The 20,511-nt window shown below is 45.4% G+C and overlaps 1 protein-coding gene across 3 annotated transcripts in view; it reads right to left on the reverse strand.

The window, feature by feature from the left end:
- Positions 1–20,511, reverse strand: part of LOC149250448 (uncharacterized) — a 549,018-nt gene that overhangs the window by 310,744 nt on the left and 217,763 nt on the right. The gene's annotated exons all lie outside the window — the stretch shown is intronic.

Genomic DNA, 20,511 nt, shown 5'->3' on the forward strand with positions numbered 1-20,511 from the left:
CGTGGAGTTGTTGCTAGCTGAGTTGTGCAAAGTTGAGGAAGGGATTTAATTTGCAGAAAATTCTACAACCATTCGAGAGTGGAAATAGGGCCAAATTTGCAGCAGTAGCTTCGGGGGGGGGATGCAGAACCAATAGAGGAGGGTGTAGCACCAAATTTGATTAATTTCGAGAGATTGGAATTAGCCCAAAAAATTTATGGGTTTTGTTGGAATAGCATAGAGTCTACTCTTAATTTTGGAGAATTTTTGGAGGAGTTTGGTGCCCCAAAATAACAAAGCTATTTGGCAGCCAGTTGGGAGGAGTGAGCTTAAATTTGGGGTCCTGGGTGGTCGGTAAAATTTTCCCAAACTCTTTCTGGGTTTTTCTGGGTTTGTGGAGGAGATCCTAAGATTAATTTGGCAGAATTTTCTGAGCATTCTAGGGGGCTCAAACAAGGGTTATTTCCAGCCAACAGTTGCAGAATTCCAAGGCCAACGAAAAACTTGAGGAGAAAACATTTTCTTACATCCGAGCAACATATTTTCTCACCTAGGGTTGTTTAGCTTCCTTTGGCAAGCCCAGGTGCACATATTCCATATACTTGTACTCTCCTCTTGATAATAAAATGGCTCAGTTTAGCGCAATTCTGGTGTAATTTTTATGGGTGTTAATTGTTTGAATTTTTTATGTTGCATTGTGTTTTTGCTTAAATATCATTGTTAAAATTCCAATTTGGAACATTACAGTGGTATCAGAGCATGATCTTGGCCAGTTGTGGGGGAGCTAGCAAGATCATGAAGGTTTTGGCCATGCATGCATAGTGACTAGTGAATTTATGGGCATTCCAATGACACAGAAAGGGAAAAGTACACAAGGGATCATGGAGGAGCTAATGAGGCAGAACCAAAAGTTGAGGAGGCAAAACCAACAGGTCCTAGAGGGGATGCAACAAATGGTACAAAACCAACAAAGAAGCCAAGCACGCACAACCCAATAGTACAACACCCATACGGATGGCCAATTTTGTTGTCCTACCATGCCTCATTTTTTGGATGAGCCAGCGAAGGAGAAGCACGGATCAAGGACAAGATTATCCTGTAGAGGAGGGAAATTAGAGGGTGAGACCAGGGGGCGTTTTTGCTGGTGGAGACCAGGCTTTAGATGTCAGGAGCCTCAGAAGGAGGTTGAGCATGAGGACAAGCAGGATGGTGAGGAGCACATCAATATACCCAATGTGGCGCAGGAGTCACCATTGTTGGAGACCTCTTTGATAACACCGATTGACACCTTAGTAGAGAGAGTAGAGCCTGCACCCCTAGAGCCATATGTTGATGAGATGTCATTCCTAGATGAGGTGCTAGGAGACATAGAGGTACCCGAAGCCATGACTTAGTTCCTTGACGGGTGCCACCTACAACAACATATAGAACACATAGAGGAACATGAGCTAGTCATGGAGGGGCAGGTTGTGACCATGATGGAGGAGGTCGAGCAGTCATCTTTTGGGCCAGCCATCGATTTAGACCAGATAGATGCACAGACCATCAACAGAGTTGCAATACTTCCAGACAGTAGCTCTCTTCAAGCCTATATAGATGGGGCTTGCAACATTGCTAGGCTGCCTCTATACAGGGGAGAGAGAGAGATGGAGTTACCTAGACATATTATATGTGTTAACCAGACCAGCGAGACGAGGTGACATGAGTTGCGCAACGTGCAGCATTCGCAGGTTGGAGGACTAGTTCAGTGTACGAGGGTTTGTGCTTTCGATCATTTCCTTGGGGTTGGATGGTGAGAGATTCTGAGTTGGTACCCGGTGGAGTGGGCTAGGCGTACGGAGTCGGTTATAGGCCAGAGTCAGAGTTGTTAGCGCTTGAAATTTCACCTCAGGCTGAGAAACGCAAACTCCAAGGCAACATCAAACCACTTAGCCTCGTAGCTAGCCCTACGGGGCAGGAGAGGGCTCTCTCCGGTATATCTCGGCAAAGATCTTCAAAGGGCGGAGATAACCAATATAGAACACTGATTTTAGGCTAGTAAACTGATAAAAGGTTTGATTTGAGATTTTTAGGATTTTGGTGGAAAATCGGGGAAAGGCAATTTTGGGTGCGGGGATTGGACACAGTTTTCGCAGGGGGCTCTTTGGGGCAAGATAGGAGACTGTATTGATGCCTTTGAAAGAGTTGGATGGATGGAGAATGACTGGTGAGGAGCTAAGGAGAGCAAGCAATCACCTTGAATTCCCCTTCAACAGATGAAAACATTGATATTAAGCAAACTTAAAAGCAGAGCATGGCAATCATGAATTCTACTTTAACACTTCATTTGCCTAATTTGCAGAAGGAAAAGTAAGAAGATGATTCACATAACAAACTTACAAGTACAAAGAGAAACACACCATCAATACATGTAACCACAGGAATCCCAAAAAGGACTGCAAAACCCTGGTCTTTCTTTCTTTGCCAAAATTGCAGAGATACAATGAGTAATACAATAGAAGCTTTCTCCCTCAAGAGTCCAACCATGAAAATGACCAAGAAAGTACATAATATAGGCAATCTAACATCTTTCCTTGCCTCTAGGTGTCGAGCTCACTATCCTAGGAGCTGTTTCAACCAATTCCAAACTGAGCACTAAAATCTAGGCAGTCAAAACAACTTGCCTCTATAAGCTACGAAACTAATTCATTCATTAAATTTTTGCCTATTTCATGAATGAATCTTCTAGAAGAGATAAATAAGTGTCAAAGTATCATAAAATTACATCATTTACATCAAGGAGGATCAAAATCCACTCCAAAAAGTCAAACCTAGTCAAAACTGCGTTTTGCTGAGCTGTAGGTGCATTTCTGTGAAAATAGCCTGATGCGTAGCGCCCTGAATCTCAACGCGTAGCGCGCCTTTGGGCCTGCTTTTGAGGCACTTCCCGGAGTCCAAATGAGGCAAAAGTGGGCTTGTTGGAAAGGTCTGGATGTCTACTTTCCAACCCAAGTGGAATTTCTGAATTTGGTGACCATTTGCCCCTCCAAAATTGCAATCTCCCAAGACTGCTTCCTGTGTGTCAAAAAGGTGGCAGAAAGTCATTTTTTGCTTGTTTTTTGACCTTCTGGAGCCTCAAAACTTGATGGAATCTCTTGGCAATTGCTGAACAAGTGTATTTTTGCATGACAAATCCAAAAATGCTGAGTTTTCATGAAATGGAGTTGCCCATCTTCAGGGTAGCGCGCGGCGCGCTATGCGTTGGGGAGGAAAACCTGTGTGTGGCACAAAAAATTCACAATTGACAAAATTTTCTCCAAATTTCTTGAAATTTGGGCTGGGAGTCCCCAATCAAGTACCATGCTCAGTCAAAAAGGCTTTGGCCAAAATTTGGAGTGGATCAGGCCTTTTTCTCTGTTTTAGTACTTTGCTCAACCTCCTTAGATCTGGCGATTGTATTTTTGACATTTCTCTAAAACCATGACACCTGTGTAAAACGTGAAGGAGGTTTTTCTTCTTTGGCATGTTGTGGACAAAAACCTCTCTCAATTTTCCAAAATTCAGCTTTGATTGCTCTGAAACATCTTTTGAGTGAAACTTATCCCGATGTGTGAAACAAGGAATTTTGTCGAAATGAAGCGAAATGAAGGGGATAAGAGGCTTCTAAATTCTTGGGGAAATTTTTGGAAGTAAGGAGGGATGTTAGGAAGCAGGGGAAAATGGAATCGCGGAGATCGAGTGAGGGGAAGGGGTCCAAAAGGGCAAAACACAGGCCCAACCTAGAAAATTGCCAGGTTGTAGCAAGAAACTAGGGTTTGTGCGAAAATGAGGAATTTGGCGGATCTAAGGGATAGGAAGCATTTAATAAGGTACTTTAAGGATAGGGGAAGGTGTATGAACATCAGGATGCAAGTTTTGCCGATGATTTGACCGTCCAAGAGAAATTACCTCCAAAACCCTAGGAGAGGGAAATGACCTTACCTAGGCGCAACTGAAGCATGAACAAGGTGTAAAATGACCCATTCGACACTGACATGATAATGAAAACCCTATGAATGATGATAGACTCAGCTGAATAGTGACATAGATTGGCATTTGGGCAACTTTGAAAAGAGTGAGAGCAAACCCTAGACCTAATGCTTAGTGACCAAATTTTGCTTGAAGACTCACTGAAATGACAAAATTTGACCTTGACACTTCAAAATCACTTTGTAAGAGCACGTTTGATCACTGGAGGAAGGCTGGAAAGACTGACACTAACAAGAGTCAGCAGGCATGTTCAGGAATTAGGGATACTGGAGGCCCAAGTTGGCATTGGGATCCAGCTGGGACTACCTACCATTTGCCAGATAAACAGATTGACTATGCCATTGGTGGTATGGTTGACCCAGCTGTCGAGCGCACACATTTGCTAGGGTAGTTTCAATCAGCACCAGTGGCCAGTTAGTTTGTGAGGGAACTCCATGGGTCATCGGGTTATTCTAGTTATGCGTGGGGTCACAAGATAATCAACACACTCTGGCAAGAGATTGTCGAAGGAGGTGGCATTGGAAGGCCACCAAACAGTGCCTTGTATGGGGCTAGGGATAGTCCACAGTTATGTGAGGCACAGAGGACGCGAGGAGAAGAGCAGTGGTGGCATCACTACTGGTACCTAGGGAGATTCACTTCTCGAGTCCCTCCAGGAGGATTTGGAGGGGAGATCCATTCATCGGAGGGTATGATGATGCGACAATGGAGGTGATGATTCCAGTCAGGTGTGATTCAACACGTATTGTCACAACTTTAGGCCATGAAACCAAGGATGTGTAGGAGCATACAGTGACGAGCAGTGGCCTACAGAGGAGCAGGGAGATGCATGGTTGTTTGTTGTAGCATGTTGGTGTTAGTTTTTGTAGCATCGGATGTGTTCTAGCCATGAAATTTGGTGGAGAGGCTCGAATACATGTATTCTCCAAAACCCAGAAATCGTTTCTGGAAATTCCACCTAGAGATGACTTAATTAAAATAATTAATCAGTTTTTAATGTTTCCTAAGTCTAAACTTAAGGAATATGATTAATTAAAGGATAATAATTAAGTCATGGTGAGAATATTCTAGAAAAAGACATGGATCGAGTTCTAGTTAATATTAGCCATCGATTAAGTTTTAATCATGGTCGTTGATGTCTCAACAAGAGATTATAAGAAGAAACTCGATGGGGCTTGGAGAAAACACACCAGCAGTTCGATTTCACTAGGAGATCAATTTCTAGAGTAGCAACGCTGAGCTGTCGGAGAGAAAGCTAGTGAGCTCAAAGCAATGAGAAAGGGGCAGGGATAGTAAGGCCGAAGGAATTTTTTCCAGCTCCTGTGAGAATACTGCAAAGAGGCATTGAGTTCCATAGAGAGGCAGGGTAGAGCCACACGGAGGCAATGCAGTGCTTTAGAGGGGATTTCATATTTTGCTGGGGAGAAGCAGGGATTCAGTGTCAGAAGTCGGAGAGAGATTCCGGAGGCCAGGAGAATCCATCTTCCAGACAGCAGCTAATCAGATAGCGAGAGGGAAAGCAGTTTCAAGTTGTGGGACGCAGCACTGCATAGGCTGACGTAGTGACTGCGCAGAGGTAGCAAAGAGCAGCTCATATCGAGCCAAGGTCAGTGTCAGATCGCTTGTGGGAGTGAGAGTTTTCTCACCAGATTTATTGTCATTCATTTCTCTATATCAATTGCTAGATTTGAGAATCCATAGTCTTATACTCAAATTTACTACTTCATAATATTAAAATCCTCAGCTGCTGCATCGGTTTTCCTGAGTTGGGTTTTTCCGGGGACTTGGTAAAAGAATCATTGTTTATTTGTCTGTGTGTGCATTTATTCTTCCAACATTTTTATTTATTCCGCAATATTTATTTTGTGAAGGTTGTAGTGTATTTAATTCGATATTTGTCATAGCAAACAAGAAGTAAATTGTTTAATCGAATTAACAATAAGAAGAATTAACATCAATTGCTGCAATAGATTTGAGGTTTCCCAAATTTTCACAGTTGGTGTGCGTTGTGGAGTAGGAGGAGCGACTCCCATCGCATTGAGTAAAGCTCATCTTGAGCAAAGGTCAGTGTCAGATCGCTTGTGGGAGTGAGAGTTTTCTCACTAGATTTATTGTCATTCATTTCTCTATATCGATTGCTAGATTTGAGCATCCATAGTCTTGTACTCAGATTTTACTACTTCATAAATATTAAAATCCTCAGCTGCTGCACCGGTTTTCCTAAGTTGGGTTTTTCCGGGGACTTAGTACAAAAATCATTGATTATTTGTGTGTGTGTGCATTTATTCTTCCAACATTTATTTTCCACAATATTTATTTTGTGAAGGTTGTAGTGTATTTAATTCGATATTTGTCATAGTAGACAGCAAGTAAATTGTTTAATCGAATTAACAATAAGAAGAATTAACATCAGTTGCTGCAATAGGATTCGAGATTTGCCGAATTTTCACAGTTGGTGTGCGTTGTGGAGTAGGAGGAGCGACTCCCATCGCATTGAGTACACACGGGGAGTGCTATGTACAGTGACACAAGCAAAATACGAGATGATATGGGATGGTACAACAGTAGCATAGGGTATCCAGTGGTGTACAGGGATAGGTCGTAGGGTACAGTGGCATGTCGTGGAGTACAAGGAAACTTGGTGGTATGCAGTGGCATATGGTGCGGCACAGTGGGTCCTTGGAGCGTTGCCTCCAAGGAGACTTATGGATAGGGACATTAGGTGTACCGTTGGGTGCAGCTCACCTAGGATCGATGAGGATGAGGTTGAGCTTCTAGGGATGCCAGGTTCAGTGGAGACAGGTCTCCGATTGGGTTATCAGCAGATCCGAGGCAAAGAAAGGGACATCCATAGGATTACTCTTCGGTATCCCTGCAGACTCTTGATCATACCCTTGGGGACCTACCCACCCATCACTCTCTAGTGTTTCTTACGGTCGCAGAGCGTTTGGTTGTTTCCCCTTGATGCTCTCCATTCAGGCAGTAGGACATGGGAGGCCCACCTTAGGTCGTTGGATGAGACACTGTGTGTCATGGTGTGGAGGAGACTCTCCAGTTGAGACATTTGATGGAGGCACCAGATGAAGGATACATGCTTAGGAATGGCATGGTTTATTGCTGAGGTAGCATAGGCTCAACTCCTCGGCTCACACTTGGGGAGCTGATTGCGAGGGAGCTACATGACGCACCTCTGGCGAGACAGTCTTAGGCGTTACAGGAGCCTGAGGGATAGTGCATGGTAGACTGTTTTGTCTACAGGAGGGTACCCAGACTCCAAGCAGTGTCCAGGTGTAGCATCAGGAGTTGGGATAGTGGATTTCACTGCATGGTCTGGCAGGCGTAGGGCAAACTGGCATGCTTGGGACATATTCTTCATACTTGGGGTCCACCTATGGTATACATATAGGGGTCAAAGATAAGGACCGATTGGCTCTAGTGGGTAGTAGTGCTACGTAGCTGCAACCCATGAGGTGTGGGAGTTGTGGACCTCTAGTATGGTTATGGGAACCAAGGATCCAAATGATGTGGGGGACACTCTATTACTTAGTGAGTACGGTCGGGATAGTTGGTGATCTGGTCCATTATCAGGTTGACACATGTGGAATCACCAAGGTCTTCATCATATGGCTTAGGGCCAACCATGGAGCGATAGGCGTAGGCATTGCTGAGTCCCCTTGGCAGGTTGGGCTTAGCCTCGATCATCACATATATTGTGGCCGAGTGTTGCAGGAGATGAGGATCTGGTATGAGCATGTTAGACAATTAGTCGTGACCAGAGTGTCGTAGAGTCTATAGAACGGTTTCTTCCTGTGATGGACTTGGGACCCTGGCATCACAGTACTTGACAATTCAGCTACCTTTGGGTGTGAGTTGGGTTTGACAGGGTGTAATGTTCCAAACTTGGATAAACAGTGATATGTAAAGAAAAACAAATACAACAGCATAAATTTTAAACATTCAGCAAATACAAATAAAAAATCCAGAAGCAAGAACCAGCTGAGACATTTTATTAATCCAATGGAGTAAGTACAATCGTATGAAGAAGTGCACCTGGGCTTGCCTCAATGGCTGCGTGACAGAACCCAAGTGATAAAACAATAATCTCAAATGTTGCTAATAACTGCTCCAATGATGCTCTGCGCTGCCCAGAAAACTACACTTCTGGCTTAAAAGGAACTGCTAGAAACCCCACCTCCAATTCTCAGAAAATGCCGCAAAATTAACCCCAAGCTCCTTGACCAAAATCCAAAAATGGTTTGGTCTGGTTTCGATCTCCCAAAATCGACCCCCAAGAGGCCCTACGCCCTCCAAGACTGTCGACACTCACGGCCTGCAAATATACCAACAAAATCCTCCTCCAATGCTCTGGGAAAGCAGCAATCATCTCCACTAGTGTTTCCCTTATCTCTCCCAACAAGGATCAACCTCAATAGCTGAAACTCCACCTCCCATGTGTGCACAATATTCTCCCTCTGCGTTGTCCTAGGAAGTGTGAAAGCCCCACTGAATAGAAGCTCTCTCTCTTAGCTCCAAAACTCGCCCAAAATGCAGCAAAACACCCAAACCTCCCTTTTGGAATTTCTCCCGGCCAAATCTCCTCTGAAAGATATCAAAATCACAAATCGGGCTATCCTCACTGCATCCTCCAGGAACACACACCACCTGGAGACACTGGATATAGCTCTTGGAAATCACAATGAAAATCTCCTCCCAAAGAATATAGATGAACCTCTCTAGGGTGGTACTCGAAGTTGTTGATTTGGGGTAGCATCGGATGTGCTCTAGCCACGAAATTTGGTGGAGAGGTTGGGGCACATGAGATCTCCAGTACCCAGAAAGGGTTTGGACAGATTCTAAACAGTTCAGGAGATATTAAAATAATTAATATTTTTAATGGAGTCCCTAAGTCTAAACTTAGGGAAAATAAAATACTAATGTGTATTAATATGAAATGTGTTAGAATGGTCCAAAAGACATGGATCAAGCCAGATCTAATCTTAGTCGTTGATTAGGGACTTAATCTCGGCAGTTGATATGTCAATAGGAAAAGTATAAGAGGAGGCTTGAGAGTCACTTGGAGAAAACACTAGAGTGATCAGTCATTCTATTCTCTAGAGCGGGGTTTGCTAAGAGAGATAGAATTAGTGATCGGGAGATGCAACTGAGGGGCAATTGAGTACAGAGAGACAGAGAAGCAAAGATAGCGTCGGGAGAGTAGCGCAGTAGCTAAGGAGAGTGACGCAGAGCCAGCCAGGGCTCACGCAGGGCCACGTAGAGGAAGCTAGGAGTTGCGTAGAGCCTCAAAGAGGCTAGCGTTGCTGACGCAGAGGGCCAGAGGGCTGACGAGGGCCTCCCAGGGCTGACGCAGACCCATCCGAGGTGACGCAGGGCCAGTGTGAGGCAGAGAGGGGTTGACGTAGTCCAGAGAGACGCTGGCGTTGGGGTTTCTGGGGTAGATTGTGTTAAGTCGCTGCCGGAAGGTTTATCCGGGGTTTCAACCAAGAGATTTGTCAGAAATTGAGAGGTATTACTGCCAAGGAAATTCTTTTTTGGATAGGCCAGTTTTGACACCCAGATTGTACTCTAATATTGCTTAATAAGAAAACCCTCAGATGTTGCACCGTTTTCCCACATTGGCTTTTTCCGGGGACATTAGTCCAAAACTAATGGTGTCATATGGTGTGTTTGTTTCTGTTTCTTTTAGTTGCTAATCTGTAATATGTTGAGCATGCACTAGTGTTTATTTTCAGTATTTACATTGTAAATAACTTGTTAAGTTAAATAACAAGTAGGTAGGAATAAATTAGATAAAGTGCATGGAGGGTTTCAAACTAAGTAAACTTAGAAACTTCAACATGGTATCAAAGCGTGATTGCAGATCACAGGAGGACTAAAGGACATCAGCCAAGCAGAGAAATAGCAGCAGAAAACAACTGTCTCGAGGTGACAGACGTTGTTTCTAGCAAAGCATCAACAAGGAAGGGTGACACAGTGCCTGCGTCATCAAGAGTGAGCTGAGAAGAGGCAACGCATAGGCTAAGGAAGGCAAAGAAGCCTCACACAGAGCCACACAGTAGCTGGGAGGGTTGACGCAGTTGGCTGAGGAGGTCGGGTTGCTGGTTTCGGGACTATGCAGAGCCTAGGAGCTCTCACATTCCGGTTGCTGAGGTTTAGAAGGTTGTGGGAATATTGCAGAGTGGAGCTAGTGAGGTACTGTAATCTGAACAGTACCTGACAAAGCAAGGCCAGAGGAGTTGCTACCAAAGGTTTCTAGCCAAGGAACCCAGATCAGTGGTGTGGTTGCACAAGACGATCAAGGTAGGGGGCATCTCGACAGCGGTAGAAGGATTTCCAAGAGGGAAATCAAGACTCGGAGGGAGTCTAGAAGAGAACTTCCAAACGGGAAGTAGAGACTCGGAGGAGTCGAACAGAGAATTTCCAGGAGGGAAGTAGAGGAGCATCATGGCACTACACGGAGTAAGAGACCAGGATAGACTGGACGGAGCATCGAACTTCGCAGTCTGGAAGGCCAAAATCTTATCCGTACTTGACAGGAATCGTGTCAAGAACTTCGCCTTGAAGGTAATAGCTATCCCAGTCGACCCCAATGATAATGACAAGTACAAGGAAGCGATGGTGAGGGCCAAGAGAATTATCCTTGACAGGGTCAAGGATCATGTAGTACCACACATAGCCGAGAAGGAAACAACATTTGAGATGTGGGATGCTCTCAAGAAGTTGTACCAGCATACTTCTGTGCAGAGAAGAACGTTGCTTGAGAATCAGTTGAGGTCATATCAGATCAAGAAGTGAGAACCGGTTGACACCTTCCTTGGAGAACTGAATGAGATCTGAGATCAGTTGACTGCTATAGGGGCGACATCGGATCAGGAGCTGATGGTGAGGGCAGCCCTGAATGTTGTCTCAGAAGACTGGGAGGTATTTGTCCAGAGTATATTGGGCAGAGGGACACTTCCACTTTGGGACGAGATGTGGGCAGCTCTTCGCCAGGAAGAGATCAGACGGCAGTCAAAGACAGGTAGCAGTAGCAAGGGGATCAAAGTCAAGCAGGAGGAGGAAGACGTGGCCCTAGCATCTGAGGGAAAGCAGGAAAAGCGGAAGAAGAAAGATCTCTCCAAGATCAAGTGCTTCCACTGTGGGGGCTTGGGTCATTATGCGACCCAGTGTCCAAGGAAGAAGAGTAAGGGAGAGTCTTCTAAAACTAAGACAGTGCCAGCACGCACAGAGAAGGAAGTTTTGACAGATGATGACTATGCCATGAGTGCACACGCACCACTTGAGCGGAAGTGGGGAGACATCAAGCTGTAGTCAGGCGGACTACAAGCAATGAGGGGCAGGATCTTCGAGGTACCCAGCCTCTTGGATTAGACCTTGCTACGGGAGCCCCGACGAGGAGTAGCAGGACTGGCTGATGTGGGTAGAGATGGATGCGGATGGAGTGGCAGAGGGAGCTACAGTGCAGGAGTCCCGAGACAATGCAAGGCTAGCAGGCTGCAGTAGTGCGAGAGGCACAGGAGTGTTGCACCAGTGCAGGATGGCAGAGAGAGGTGTGCAACGGTGCGAGATGCAGGGAGTTGTTGCAGCCGCGCAGAGGGCAGAGAGGGAGCACTTGTCAGCGGCAGAGGGAGCTTCAGCATCAGTAGGTCTCTAGCCCAACAGGGAGGTCAGATTGGGAGATCAGTTACTTACTTCTTAGTAACTGAGTTGCAGTGCAGCAATGGGCAGCACGATGCAACATGATTAGAGGAGGTGCAGTGCAGATGCAGCGCTGGGAGAAAGGACCAGTAGCAACACAGATGCAGAGGGAGTTGTCGTACAGATGCAGCAATGGCAGTGGCAAAACCATGGGCAGCAGTACAGGATGCAGCAGTGCAAAGGATGTTGGGTAGGAAGGCCTAGCATCAGCACAGGTACCAATGCCAAATGATCAGAGTAATACTCAATGAGGAGTATTGCTAGAGCACAGTCCTCGCTAAGAGGGAGTGTTAATTTTGGTTAGCATTGGATGTGCTCTAGCCACGAAATATGGTGGAGAGGTTGGGGCATATGAGATCTCCAATACCTAGAAAGGGTTTGGGCATATTCTAAACAATTTAGGAGATATTAAAATAATTAATATTTTTAATGAAGCCCCTAAGTCTAAACTTAGGGAAAATAAAATATTAACGTGCATTAATATGAAACTGTGTTAGAATGGTCCAAAAGACATGGATCAAGCCAGATCTAATCTTAGCCGTTGATTAGGGACTTAATCTCAGTCGTTGATATGTCAACAGGAAAAGTATAAGAGGAGGCTTGAGGGTCACTTGGAGAAAACACCAAAGTGATCAGTCATTCTATTTTCTAGAGCGGGGTTTGCTATGAGAGATAGAATCAGTGATCGGGAGATGCAGCTGAGGGGCAATTGAGTACAAAGAGACAGAGATAGTGTCGAGAGAACAATGCAGTAGCCAAGGAGAGTGACGCAGACCCAGCCAGGGCTCACGGAGGGCCACACAGAGGAAGCCGAGAGTTGCGCAGAGCCTCAGAGAGGCCAACGTTGCTGACGCAGAGGGCCAGAGGGGTGACGCTAGGCCTCCCAGGGCTGACGCAGACCCATCCGGGGTGACGCAGGGCTAGAGTGAGGCAGAGAGGGGTTGACGCAGTCCAGCGAGAGGTTGACGCTGGTGTTTCTGGGGCAGATTTGCGCTGAGTAGCTGCCGGAAGTTTTATCCAGGGTTTCAGCCAGGAAATTTGTTAGAGACTAGGATGTATTACTGCCAAGGAAATTCTCTGTTGGGTAGGCCAGTTTCAGCACCCAGATTGTACTCTGGTATTGCTTAATAAGAAAATCCTCAGATAGTTGCACTAGTTTTCCCGCATTGGGTTTTTCCGGGGACATCAGTCCAAAAATAATGGTGTCATATGGTGTGTTTGTTTCTGTTCCTTTTAGTTGTTGATCTGTAATATGTTGAGCATGTACTAGTGTTTATTTTCAGTATTTACATTGTAAATAACTTGTTAAGTTAAATAACAAGTAGGTAGGAATAAATCAAATAAAGTGCATGGAGGGTTTCTAACTAAGTAAACTTAGAAACTTCAACAGAAGTCCCCCGAAGAAAGGGTGAGCTCTCTGCTCGAAGAACTCTTGCTAAATAGCAAGTGACTCGGGTAAGCAACTTGAGCAACCAAAGACAAATTCGATATACCAAAGATCATCACATGAGTGTTGCCTTCCTTTTATAGATTTCGTGGAGCTCTTTTCCCTCTATCGTGGTTCCCTCACTTAACCATCGACTTCCCCTCTCATGCAATTCGAACTAAGGAGTGCATATTTTCCTAGTGTGGGTGCCCCCCACGTATAACTTAACCAAACCAAAATAACTTGCTACTAAATTCTAAGTCTCCTAATAAAATCGAATGGGCTCCATCTCCTCCAAAATTGGCCCCAAAATGTAGAGATTAATGCTATTCCAAATTAATTTAGGAAGGGACATTATAGTTCTCCCCTCCCAAATATTGCTTGTCTCCAAGAAACTTCAATGCTAGATGCTCAAGTATGTGCTCACCCTCCCAAGTAGCATCCTCATCTGGTAAGCTCTTCCAACACACCAAGTATTCTCTAATTATCATGCTTAGGAGCTTCCTTTCCCTACTCTCCAAGGTGGCCTCCAGTTCTAAGGTGCCCCTCATCATCAAGTGGAGGCAACTCCACAACTGTTGTAACCCGTTGCCCCAACACCCACTTGAGGCATGAAACATGGAAAATATTGTGGATCTTGCTCACTGGTGGTAGCTCCAACTCATAAGCTACCTCTCCAACCCTCCTGATCACCTTGTAAGGCCCAAAAAATCGTGGTTGCAGCTTTTCGGCCCCCTTTTGTTTCAAAGTGGACTGTCGGTATGGTCGCAATCGAAGGTACACCAAGTCCCCTTCCTCAAAATGCCTCTCCAGCCGCTACCTGTCAGCAACATCTTCTACTAATGCTGAGTTCTCTGCAAATTATCCTTAAGAGCCTTGAGGATATCTTGGGTCTCTAGGATCCAATCTTTGGCCTTTGGGGCCCGACTGTCTCCACAAACAATGTCAGCAAAAGATAAAGCATCATAACCAAATAGAGCACGAAAAGGAGTCATACCAATGGACATATGATGTGTCGTGTTGTAACAATACTCTCCCAAATGCAGTCATGGAATCCAAGCCTTCTATTGCCATGTCACGTAATTCCTAAGATAACCCTTTATCCATTTGTTCAACCTCTCTGTTTGGTCGTTGGTCTGTGGATGGTAACTGGTGCTCGGGATGAGCTTAGTGCTAACTAGCCTGAAAAGCTCCTGCCAAAATACCCCCATGAATAGGCTATTTCATTCACTGACTATAGTCTTAGGAAGTTCTTGCGGGCGCAAGACCTCCCTAAAGAACACCTCTGTGAAAATTTGGATGCCCAAATTTCTACTGCAACAACTAATTACGTTTCTCCTATTTGTTAATTACTGAACAAAATTATTCATTGTTTCCTACAGTAAACACTGAAACTAATACACTGCAGCCTTCACCACTTAAATAAATTACAGAAACAAGAAATTGAACAAGAAAGAAATACACAACACATCTACATAGTTATTTTTGGACAAATGTCCTTAAAAAAACCCAATGCGGGAAAACCGGTGCAGCAGCTCAGGGTTTTATTATTATGCAGTAGTAATTTCTTAATACAATCTTTGGATGCCCTGTTGGCTATCCAATACAGAGAATATCATTGACAAAGAGATGAGTGGATTACCTCACACTATCACTAGAGATCTGACTGATCCAGGTACTAAATGAACAGCCCCTGGCTGCCTCTACTCTGCCTCTGCGCCGTCACTGCATCATCCCAGCATCACATTGTCTAGGGTCTGCGGCACTCCTTCTGGCTGATCGATTTGCCTCTGATATTCTGACTTCTGCTCTCCCAATCTTCCACCCTAGCTTCCAACTACAAAAATCGATTCCTCCAACAAATGTCGGATCTTCTCAAGGCTCTGCACTGTCTCTGCGTCAGCCTACGCTACCTCTGTGTGGCCCTGCGTCAGCCTCTTCTAGCTCCGCGCTGCCTCTGCCGGATCTCTCTCTGCCTCCTTTGCTGAGTATTCCCGGATAAGGAGAAATCTCCAACCGGAACTATCCCTACCCCTCACTGCAAAATCTCACTTCGAATTTCTCACAGGCAGTTGGTTTTCTTCAAAAATTCGATCTTTTGAACTCTACTCGATGTATTCTCTAATTGCCCATCGATGTCCTTATAATCCTCCAATTGAGAACCAACGGCCCAGATTAGATTCTAATCAATGGCTCAAATCATTTGGGCTCGATCTTCATCTTCTGTTGAAGTTTCTAAGTTTACTTAGTTAGAAACGCTCCATGCACTTTATCTGATATATTCCTACCTACTTGTTCTGTTACTTAATAAGTTATTTACAATGTAAATATTGAAAATAAACACTAGTGCATGCTCAACATATTACAGATCAACAACTGAAGGAAACAGAAACAATCACACCAAATGTCACTGTCATTTTTGGACCAATGTCCCAGGAAAAACCCAATGTGTGAAAACCGGTGCAGCTCTCTGAGGATTTTCTTATTAAGCAATATCAGAGTACAAACTGGGTGCCGAAACTGGCCTACCCAACAAAGAATTTCCTCCGCTCCAATTTGCCCCAGAAACCCCAATGTCTGCCTTTCTGGACTACGTCAGCCCCTCTCTGCCCAGCGCTGGCCCTGCATCACCCCGAATGGGTCTGCGTCAGCCTTAGGAGGCCCTGTGTCAGCCTTCTGGCCCTCTGCATCAGCAACGCTAGCCTCTCTGAGGCTCTACGCAGCTCCCGGGTACCTCTGCGTGGCCTTGCATGAGATCTAGCTGCTATTGCATCACTCTCCCCAGCTACTGCATTGTTCTCCTGGCACTATCTCTACCTCTCTCTCTCTGTACTCAATGCCCCTTAGCTGCAACTCCGATCATTGATTCTATTTCTCTTAGCAAACCCCTCTAGAGAATAAAATCACTGATCACTCTTGTGTTTTCTCCAAGTGACCCTCAAGCCTCCTCTTATACTTTTCTCGTTGACATATCAATGGCCGAGATTAAGTCCTTAATCAATGACTAAGATTAGCTCTAGCTTGATCCATGTCTTTTGGACCATTCTAACACAGTTTCATATTAATACACATTAATAATTTATTTTCCCTAAGTCTTCAATGGCCGAGATTAAGTCCCTAATCAATGGCTAAGATTAGCTCTAGCTTGATCCATGTCTTTTGGACCATTCTAACATAGTTTCATATTAATACACATTAATAATTTATTTTCCCTAAGCTTAGACTTAGGGACTCCATTAAAAATATTAATTATTTTAATATCTCCTGAACTGTTTAGAATCTGCCCAAACCCTTCCTGGATATTGGAGATCTCATGTGCCCCAACCTCTCCACCAAATTTTGTGGCTAGAGCACATCCGATGCTGCCCCAAATCAACACTCCCTCTTAGCGAGGACTATTCTCTAGCAATACTCCTCACTGAGTATTACTCTGATCATCCGGCATCGGTCCCTGTGCTGATGCTAGGCCTGTTTCCCACCATCCTCTGCACTGTTGTATCCTGTACTACTGCCTATGGTTCTGCCACTCCCACCGCTGCATCTGTACGACAGCTCCCTCTGCATCCGTGTTGTTACTGGTCCTTTCTCCCAGTGCTGCATCCGCACTGCACCTCCTCTCATCATGTTTCATCGTGTTTCCCACTGCTGCACTACAACTCAGTTACTGAGAAGTAACTGATCTCCCAACCCTGACCTCTCTGTTGGGCTAGAGACCCTCCTGATGTTGAAGTTCCCTCTGTCGCTAACAAGTGCTCCCTCTCTGACTTCTGCGCTACTACAACAACTCCCTGCATCTCGCACCATTGCACACCTCTTTGTGCCATCCTGCACTGGTGAAACACTCCCGTGCCTCTCGCACTGCTACAGCCAGCTAGCCTCGCGCTGTCTCGAGACTCCTGCATTGTAGCTCTCTCTGCCACTTCATCCGCATCCATCTCTACCCACATCAGCCAATTCTGCTACTCCTCTTTGGGGCTCCCATAGCAAGGTATAATCCAAGAGGCTGGGACCTCGAGGATCCTACCCCTCATCCCCTATAGTTCGCCTGACTACAGCTCGATGTCTCCCTACTTCCACTCAAGTGGTGCGTGTGCACTCATGACACAGTCATCGTCTGTCTCCACTTCCTTCTCTGCCCTTGCTGGCGCTGCCTTAGTCTTGGGCGACTCTCCCTTAATCTTCTTCCTTGGACACTGGGTCACATAATGACCCAGCTCCCCACAGTGGAAACACTTGATCTTGGAGAGATCCTTCTTCTTCCGCTTCTTGCTTTCCCTCAGATGCTAGGGCAAAATCTTTCTCCTCTTCCTTTTTGACTCTGATCCCCTTACTGTTGCTTCCCGCCTTTGACTGTCGTCTGATCTCTTCTTGGCGAAGAGCCGCCCACATCTCATCCCAAGGTGGAAGTGTCCCTCTGCCCAGTATACTTTAGACAAATACCTCCCAGTCTTCTGAGACTGCATTCAGGGTTGTCCTTACCATCAATTCCTGATTCAGCATGGCTTCTATGGCAGTCAATTGATCTTGGATCTCATTCAGTCCTCCGAGGAAGGTGCCCATCAGTTTTCCCTTCTTCATCTGATATGACCTTAGCTGATTCTCTAGTAACATTCTTCTCTGTACAAAAGTATGCTAGTACAATTTCTTGAGGGCCTCCCACATCTCATACATCGTTTCCTTCTCGGCAATGTGTGGTACTACATGGTCCTTGACCCTGTCAAGGATGATGCTCTTGGCCCTCGCCATTACCTCCTCGTACTTGTCGTTATCATTGGGGTCGACTAGGATAGCTATAACGTTTAAGGCGAAGTTCTTGACACGATTTCTGTCAAGTATGGATAAGATTCTGGCCTTCCAGACTACAAAGCTCAACGCTCCGTCCAGTCTATCCTGGTCTCTTACCCCGTGTAGTGCCATGATGCTCTTCTACTTCCCTCCTGGAAGTTCTCGATCTGACTCCCTCTAAGTCTTGATTTCCCTCTTGGAAATCCTCCTGCCGATGTCAACATGCCCCCTACTCTGATCATCTTATGCAACTGCACCACTGACCCGGGTTTCTCTGCTAGAAACCCTCGGTAGCAACTCCCTCCTCTTGGCCTTGCTCTGTCAGGTATTGTTCTGACTACAGTACCACACCAGCTCCACTCTCTAATATTCCCACAACCTTATAAACCCCAGCAACCTAAAGGTGAGAGCTCCTAGGCTCTGCGCAATCCCGGCACCAGCAACCCAGCCTCCTCAGCCAACTGCATCAACTCTCCTAGCTTCTGCATGAGGTTCCCCTTGCCTTCCTTGGCTTCTGCACTGCCTCTTCCTCGCTCACCCTTGATGACACAAGCACTACATCACCCTTCCCTTGTTGTTGCTCTGCTAGAAACAACTTTTGTCACCTCGGGACAACTATTTTTTGTTGGTATTGCTCTGCTCAGCTGATGTCCTCAGTCCTCCTGTGATCACACCAAATGACACCGTTTCTGAGGGTTTTCTTATTAAGCATTATCAGAGTACAATCTGGGTGCCGAAACTGGCCTACCCAACAGAGAATTTTCTTACCAGTAATACCTCTCAGTTTGAGACAAATCTCCTGGCTAAAACTCCAGATAATCCTTCTGACAGCTCCTCAGCTCCAATCTGCCCCAGAAACCCCAGGGTCTGCCTTTCTGGACTGTGTCAGCCCCTCTCTACCCAACGCTGGCCCTGCATCACCCCGGATGGGTCTGCGTTAGCCTTAGGAGGCCCTACGTCAGCTTTCTGGCCCTCTACGTCAGCAACACTAGCCTCTCTAAGGCTCTGCACAGCTCTCGGCTGCCTCTGCGTGGCCCTGCGTGAGCTCTGGACACTACTGCGTCACTCTTCCCGGCTACTGCGTTGTTCTCCCGACACTATCTCTACCTCTCCGTTTCTCTGTACTCAATGCCCCTCAGCTGCAACTCCAATCACTGATTCTATCTCTCTTAACAAACCCCGCTCTAGAGAATAGAATGACTAATCACTCTGGTGTATTCTCCAAGTGACCCTCAAGCCTCCTCTTATACTTTTCTCGTTGACATATCAACGGCTGAGATTAAGTCCCTAATCAACGGCTAAGATTAGATCCACCTTGATCAATGTCTTTTGGACCATTCTAACACAGTTTGATATTAATACACATTAATATTCTATTTTTGCTAAGTTTAGACTTAGGAACTCCATTAAAAATATTAATTATTTTAATATCTCCTAAACTGTTTAGAATCTGCCCAAACCCTTTCTGGGTATTGGAGATCTCATGTGCCCCAACCTCTCCACCAAATTTTGTGGCTAGAGCACATCCGATGCTACCACAAATCAACATTTTCTTCTAGAAGTTTCACCCACAGTTAGATTAATACCCTTTAATTATTTTACTTTCCTAAGTATAGACTTAGGCACCCATTAAAGATAATTAATTGTTTTAATAAAACTATCTTCGGGTGGAATTTCCCAAAACGATTTCTGGGTATTGGAGAATGCGTTTGTCGAAGCCTCCCTACAAATTTTGAGACTTAGAGCACATCCGATGCTACTAGAAATAAACAAACTTTGTCACATGTGAAGCTGAATACTGTGTCGGAATGGCAAAGAAATGTGCAAACTTGGTCATCCGTTCAACCACCACAAAAATGCAATCCTTCCCCTGCATCGAGGGAAGCTCGGTGATGAAGTCCATAGAGATACTCTCCCATTTACCCTAAGGAATGGGAAGAGGCTGCAATAGTCCTGTTGGACGGGTCAACTCCCCCTTGTTCCTCTGACAAGCCTCACACTCCTGCACATATCTCAACACGTCCCCCTTGAGGCCCTTCCAGGTGAAGCACTCTCTCACCGCCATATAGGTCTTCCTGAACCCCTGGTGTCCAGACAAAGGAGAATCATGAGTTGCATGAAGGATGCACTCCCTCGACTAGGACCCCGAAACCAAGAATATGTGCCCTTTGTAGTATATAACCTCATCTATCACCCTGTGACGCTCATCCACATAGCTGCCCTCCAAGATCTCGTATGCCCAATGATCCTTGGAGTACTCTACTAATAGTTGTGCCTTCCAATCATGGAAAATGCTAATGAGTGAAAGTCTTGCGGGTCTCCTGGATAGTGCATTTGCCACCACCTTGTGCTTCCCCTGCACATATTCAATATCAAAATCGTACACCTGCACCTTGCTGACCCATCTTTGTTGTCTATCAATAAGGCTCTGTTTCCTCATGAAGTGGCGAAAACTGTTGTGATCCGTCTTCACTCGAAACTGGTTGCCCACCAAGTATTGTCTAAACTTGGCCAATGAATGCATTATGGCCAACATCTCCTTATCGTATATGGAATACGAAATCTCATGTGGTAGGAACTTTCGGCTCTCAAAAGCA

The sequence above is a fragment of the Pinus tabuliformis genome, chromosome 7 (assembly GCF_031772625.1).
Source record: "Pinus tabuliformis cultivar Carrire ecotype Pingquan chromosome 7, CPIR1, whole genome shotgun sequence".
In the NCBI taxonomy this organism is placed as follows: domain Eukaryota; kingdom Viridiplantae; phylum Streptophyta; class Pinopsida; order Pinales; family Pinaceae; genus Pinus; species Pinus tabuliformis.